This window comes from Gossypium hirsutum, chromosome D11 (genome assembly GCF_007990345.1).
Source record: "Gossypium hirsutum isolate 1008001.06 chromosome D11, Gossypium_hirsutum_v2.1, whole genome shotgun sequence".
Classification (NCBI taxonomy): domain Eukaryota; kingdom Viridiplantae; phylum Streptophyta; class Magnoliopsida; order Malvales; family Malvaceae; genus Gossypium; species Gossypium hirsutum.
This window is the reverse complement of record NC_053447.1, coordinates 63609363-63616552: the sequence shown is the minus strand read 5'-3', so window position 1 is coordinate 63616552 and position 7190 is coordinate 63609363. Positions and strand designations below refer to the sequence as shown.

The 7190-nt window shown below is 35.9% G+C and overlaps 1 non-coding gene across 1 annotated transcript; it reads right to left on the bottom strand.

The window, feature by feature from the left end:
• Positions 1–2807: 2807 nt before the first annotated feature.
• Positions 2808–2913, bottom strand: LOC121223919 (small nucleolar RNA R71). Its single transcript, XR_005921385.1, has one exon. It is a non-coding gene; the product is annotated as a small nucleolar RNA R71 (small nucleolar RNA).
• Between the last annotated feature and the right edge of the window lie 4277 nt (positions 2914–7190).

The window sequence follows — 7190 nt, the reverse complement described above, 5'->3', positions numbered from 1 at the left end:
TTTTATTTGAAAGAATTGCTCTATTATAACTTAATTTCTTAGATTGAAACTATAATAGACTTAAAAGGAAATATCTTGACTAAATAACTAAAAAATGTAATTTTTAAATTTTTTAATCAAATTAGGTTTTTTTTAAAAAAAATTAAGAGATTAGGCCAAATTTATGAAAAAGCTTCCAGGTAGAAGCGTTCAGGTAATTTGCAGAAAAACACTTCTGACTAGAAGAGTTTTCTGCCCTATATTTTTATTTCGTGGTGTCATTTCTTGTGAAAATAAAACTTACAAAACAGGTTTTTTATATAGACCTCAAGTCTCATTTCCCTTGTTTTCTTTTCTTAAGTGATGTGAGATGTGGGATATGAGTATATATAGACTCATAATCCATTTGCAACTTGTTCCTAGACAATATGGGATTACTTACTCTTTTAACTAACAATATAAATTTAAAGGTTACACTTAATTTTTAAAACTTAAAGACAAAACTTTGTATAACATTAAACTCTAACAAAATAAAACATTATAAACTCTTATAGAAATATTATCATTATAAAAGAAGTCCAATAATACAAATTCTTTTATATTTTTATAGGAAGAGAGGTAGTGTAACACTCCTAACCTATTTCAAGGTAGTGTAACACTCCTAACCTATTTCAATCGTCGGATTAGGGTTACAGAATATTACCAAACAATCAAAAACCTTTGAACCTCATATCATTCAATATTATAATCACATCATAAACTATTCATACACATGCATACAGTCCTTGAATCAAGCCCTCGAGGCCTAAAAAATAGTTCAGAAACAATTTGGCTGATAAGCCATAAAAATAACATATTTTTAATCTTATTCTTGATGCATTTTTGGATGATTTATTATGTAAATTAATGAATTTGATGCTCCTAATCCTTTAAATTCATGTTTCTATACTTAGGTGAGCATATGGGAGTGAAAAAAGAGAAAAACAAGCCAAAATCTGACAAAAAGAGCTACTTTCAATATCCACACGGCCTGGGCATTACTACACAATCTAGGCACACTCCTGTGTGAGACACACGGGCTGGCCACAAGCCTATGTGCCAGCCTGTGTAGATTTCGCAACCTGCTTCCCAGATACGCGGAAAAACCCAATTTTTAGGCTTTCTGAGCATTCTAAAGTTTATAAATACCAATTAGCAGAAGACCTATGAGGACACTGATAGAAGATCAAAGAAAACACTCGAAGAACGCCATCAAAATCAACTCGGAAGCAGATCTCCCTCAAGATCGAAGATTTCTATTTAATTTCTTTTGAAGTTTTATTGAGTTTTTTTATATCTTGTGGTTATCCTAACTTTGAGATATATCTATTCAAGATTATGAACTAAATTCCCTAGATACCTAGGGAGGATGAAGCCTATGATGAATCTTATTATTTAATTTCTATTTTTATGCTATAAATACTTGATTCTTGTTCTCAATTATGTATGCTTATTTCTTGCTTTAATATTTTGGGATATTAATTCATGTTTAATGCGCTTATTTCAATGAAGCAAAAGTCCTTGTTTAAGAGTAAATCTAGCATAATTGAGTGGAGTTGCATGCAATCCTAGAAATAGGACGACATAAATCTACCGGATTAGAGTCAAATCTAATAAGGAAATCCATAGATCGAGTTAATGCGACAATAGGGGTTTTAATTAGAAAGAGATTTCAATTAATCAACCTAAAGTCAATTGCTCTTAACCTCGAAAGAGATATTAACATAATTTAGGGATTCCTACGGATCAAGACACAAGTGAATAAATCGTTTAATTCAGATTCATAATAATTGGTCAAGTCTAGATTTATTCTTTCCTGGGTATTGTCTTTCCAATTGGTTATCTTCGATTATTTTCTTATTTAATTCTCTGTTGTGTTCTTAGTTAAATTAGATTAGTAAATTTAGATTAAAACAATCACTCTAATTTATCGGCTAAATAATAGGAAAACAATAATTACTAGTACTTTTAATCCTCGGGGATACGATATTCCCTACTCACCATAACTATACTATTGTTCGATAGGTGCGCTTGTCTTAATCGTATTTATAGTTAGTTTAGTGACCATCAAGTTTTTGGCGCCGTTGTCGAGGACTAAAATATTAAGAACTCTCGCTTTTTATTGACTTGACCATTTATTTTTATTGCATTTTATTTTTGTTTTTAGTTTAATCTTTACATTCAAAATTTTCTTTTATTTGCTTCTGGCAGGTTCCTTTAGTTTATGACTAGAAGAAACTCGTCGGGACCATTATTATTTGATAGTGAAATTGAAAGCATTGCTCGCAGAAACTGTAGACAAGCAAGGTAGAGTCGAGAAAATTTAGTAGATGAACAAGAGGAAATTATTATTACTGAGGAGATGGGTTATAATCAGAATAATTAGCTACCTCCTACAGTTGATACAAATCCAGATCCTGTTCCTCGTAATACGTACGATTATGCCAAGCCCACTCTAACTGGGGCTGAATCGAGTATTATGAGACCTATTATTGCTGCAAATAATTTCGAATTGAAGCTGAACACTATTCAGATGGTACAACAATTTGTTCAGTTTGATGGTTTGTAAGAAAAAGATCCAAATACTCATTTGGATAATTTTCTAAAAGTCTGTGATACTTTCAAGATAAATGATGTTTTTGATGACACCATTCGCCTACGGTTATTCCCTTTCTTATTGAGGAGCAAAGCTAAACAATAGTTGAATTCTTTACCACGAGGCTCTATCACTACATGGATCCAATGACTGAGAATTCCTACTGAAGTACTTCCCACCGACTAAGATAGCTAAGTTGAGGAATGATATCTCTTCCTTCGTTCGGATTGACTTAAGACTCGATATGATGCATGGGAGAGGTATAAGGACTTATTGAGACGGTGCCCTCACCATGGGTTACCTGTATGGCTACAGGTTCAAACCTTCTACAACAGTTTGAATCCCTTAACTAGGTAATTGATCGATGCAGCAACCGGTGGAACTCTAGACAATAAAACACCTGAAGCAGTTTATGAATTTATAGAGGAGATGATACTGAATAATTATCAGTGGCAAGTCATGAGGACAAAGCCGATGAAAGCAGCCAATGTTTTTAATTTGAATACAGTCACCATGTTATCAAATCAGGTAGAACAATTAAATAAAAAATTGATGGTTTATATGTTTCTACATAGGTACATCAGGTGATGCAATGCGATATGAATGGAGGAGGAATGATAATCTAGAATGTCTACCCTATAGTCCTAGCATAGAGAACAAACAAATCAATTATATGGGTAAAAATTCTAGGCCTCAAAATAACCCTTATAGTAATGCCTATAATGTAGGTTGGAGAAACCATCCAAATTTCTCTTGGGGTGGTCAAGGAAATCAAATAGCACAACCCCCTCTAGGCTTCCAACAACAACTTTATCAGCAAGAGAAAAATCGAACCTTGAGGAGATGTTGACGAAGTTTATCTCGGTGTCAGAAATACATTTTCAAAACACTGAAGTAGCACTTAAAAACCAGTAAACATCTATTCAAAGGCTCGAGAACCAAATTAGATAACTTGCTAAGTTAATTTTAAAACGACCACAAGGTAGTTTGCCTAGCAATACTAAAACTAACCCAAGGGAACAACTTCATGCAATTATTGTGCGACATGAAGAAGTATTAGTTGAATCTGAATTAGAATCGAGGCGAGAAAGTGTGGTAAGTAACAGTAAGGTTGAGGTAAGCCAAAATGACCAAAAATTGGTTGGTAAAGAATATAAACCTCGAGTGTCATATCCTAACCTGACGAAGAGAGACCACACGAATGAATAATTTGGTAAATTTCTTAAACTTCTGAAAAAATTACATATTAACTTACCTTTTATTGAAGCTCTTTCGTAGATGCCCAATTCTGTTAAATTTTTAAATTAGCTTTTGGCAAACAGAAGGAAGTTAGATGATTCGTCGCATGTGGAACTAAATGCAGTTTGCTTAGCCATATTGCAAAATAAACTACTTAACAAATTGAAAGATTGAGGGAGTTTTACTATTCCTTGTTAATTGGTAGTTTGAATATTAATAATGTTTTGGCTGATTTACGGGCTAGTATTTTAATGTCATGCCTTATAAAATGTTTAAGCAATTAGGTCTTTGGAAACCTAAACAAACTAGGATAAATATTCAATTAGCATATAGAACCATTAGATTTCCTAGGGGTATTATTGAAGACGTTCTTGTAAAAATAGATAAATTCATATTCCCAGTTGATTTTGTTGTTTTAGACATGGATGAAGGTAAATAAATACCTTCAATTTTAGGAAGACCTTTTTTAGGAACTGCTAGAACTATAATTGATGTTGGTACGGGTGAGTTAGTACTTCATGTAGGTGATGAAACGATTACTCTCCAAGCTCGTGATTCTGTTAAGACATCTAATGATCGAGATGATTTTACAAGTTCTGTTAATATAAGTAATCATGTGGCTCAACCTTCTTTGTAGGAAATACCTCAAAAACATGTAATGGAGCCATGTTCCACTTAATACGACAGAATGACTCATGAAGAACGAATATTACGAATCGATGAACTAGATGAATGGTGAACACATGTCAAGGAGAAACTGAAAAAGCACAATTAAGAGCCAAAGCGACGCTATGATGAGCATGTGGCTGAAATGAACCAATTTAAAGTTAGGGACAAGGTACTGCTAGATAAAATAGAGCCTCAAATTGCCACTTCGAAGCTTGATACAAACGGATCAAATCCCTTTATGGTACTGAATGTCTTCCCATATGGTATAGTCAAGGTAACTCATTCTAAATTTGGCACATTTAAGGTAAATCGTACTCGACTTAAACCTCATTTTGATAATAGAATTGATACAGAGAAAGAGGAGTTTCGACTCAGTGAACCACCGTGACTGTGTGAATATGAGGTAAGTCGAGCTTAGACTTTAAATAAGAACTTTTTGAGAGGCAACCCGAGTGTTAACGCTGCTAATTTTCTTAATTTTATTTCATGTTATTTTAAAATTAATTAATTTTTAAAATAAAAAAGTGTTTCTGACCCACACGACTTAAACACAGGAGTGTGTCCCAGGCCGTGTGCACTATAAGGGGTTCGATAGTGAGTTACACGGCCTGGGGACATGGTCGTGTGACCCATATGACCTGGACACATGGGCGTGTCCTTGGCCGTGTGGATCCTAAGACTTTATTTTTCAAAAATTCAATGGAGACACAACTTAAAATAGTTCACACGGTCATGTCCTAGACCGTATGAAACTTGGAGCTAATTTTTTTAAAACTTTAAATTAAGTTAGAGAGTTAAATAGGCAGGGCACACGGCCATGTGTGAGATACAACCCAGCCACACGGGCATGTGGGATCTCGCACAGGCATGGGAGAAGCAATGGAGATTACACATGGCTGTGTGACATAGCTGTGTGGCACACGGGCATGTGACACGACTGTGCCCTTTATTTAACCCAAATAACCCTAATTTTACTTTTCACTTTGTCTTCTTCCCAACCAACCCTAGCCGTTGCCATTCACCATCCCTTTACAACTCCGGCCATCAAAACAGCTGACACTTTTCCCTCTCCGAGCAACCCGCCTTTCTCGCCTTACCTCAACCTCTCCCTCATTTCTCCTTTCCTCTTCCCTTCAAGCCATGCACGAACCACCCCTTCTCCCTATCTTTCCTCCGACCCCTATAGACCTCTCACCTCGTCGCCCCCATTGAACCAACCCCGCCCTAGCTCCTTCCTTACGCTGACCACCAACGCAGCGTGAACCTCGAAGCTCCAGCCACACACCATCGCCCCCCCACTATTTGGCTTTCCTACCTTTTCTTTATTATTTAATTATTCAAATATTATACTGCTTCTTTCTTTATTTTTATTTTTCTAGTATTTGTGAATTTTCATTTATGCATTATTATTGTTATTTTTGTCATTAGTATTTGCTGTCCTATTTTCTTATTATGCTTATTGTTATTATTTTCTTCTTAATGTTATTATCATTAGTTTCTTATCATTATTATTTGTTTTAATGCTTCATTTATTATTATTACTTTAATTTTTGTCTTTTAGTTTCTCATTTTGTTGTTTTTATTTATTCCTTCATTATGATCTCTGTTATTTCTAATTGGAATCTTCGTAGCTTAAGTTCATGGTTTTTTAATGATTAGGTGTTCGTACATAATGTTTTAGGATTAGATTTCTATTTTGACCACTTGGTTCCTACCTTATCGGCCTTTTGTTTGCTTATTTCATGATGCTCTATTTATTGATGGAATTCTTTTACTTTTTCAGGCACACCATGAGGAACACTCGCAGCAAGTTCAAAGTCGCCACCCCAGCTTTGAAAAAGCAAAAGACCCCTAGTGCGACCTCTTCCTCAAGCGCTTTCACCGAGGCTTGCCACCCTCATATTCGATTTACCATGACGAACACTCGCAACAAGTCCAAAGTCACCATCCCCGTTTTGAAAAAGCGAAAGACCCCTGGCGCGACCTTTTCCTCCAGTGCTTTTGCTGAGGCCTGCCACCGTTATATCTAATTTTTAGTGGGTCCCCAGGAGGACTTATTTCAAATACTTAGACTGCGACCACTCGGCTTAGGCCGATGTATTGATTGGGCCGCTTTGGAGTAGGTCTAGTTAGCTAATCATGTTTGAGCCTTTATTACTACAGCCCATGGGACCAGTTTTTCTCCATCATCGAGCCCACGTACATGGAGTTGACTTTAGAATTCTACTCGACATTTACTCTACAGCATGTCATGACGACTCATGATGAGCCAAGCACCATCATTTTCTGACTCGGTAGCCTAGTATGTCATATGAGTGTCCTTGAGTTCAGTGTTATTTTGGGACTATACACTGAGGAGTTTATGAGTACCGAGAACTTCTTTTGCCTACATCGGTGCATCCACAACTCGCCATCTAGTTGTTGGGTAGATCTTACGGCGAGTACGACACCTTATGACGCGAGTCACTTGAAGGTGACTTCTCACCCTCCGGCTTTATGATATATTCATTCCCTTTTCGCTCATACTTTGACCGATAGGAGAGAGAGCACCAAAATCGTTAGTACTGCCGATGCATATTTTTTATAGAGCATGGCCACTAGGCATATTTTTTTATTTAGCCTACTTCATCACCCTCGTCTTCTACCATCAAACAGACCACAATAGAAG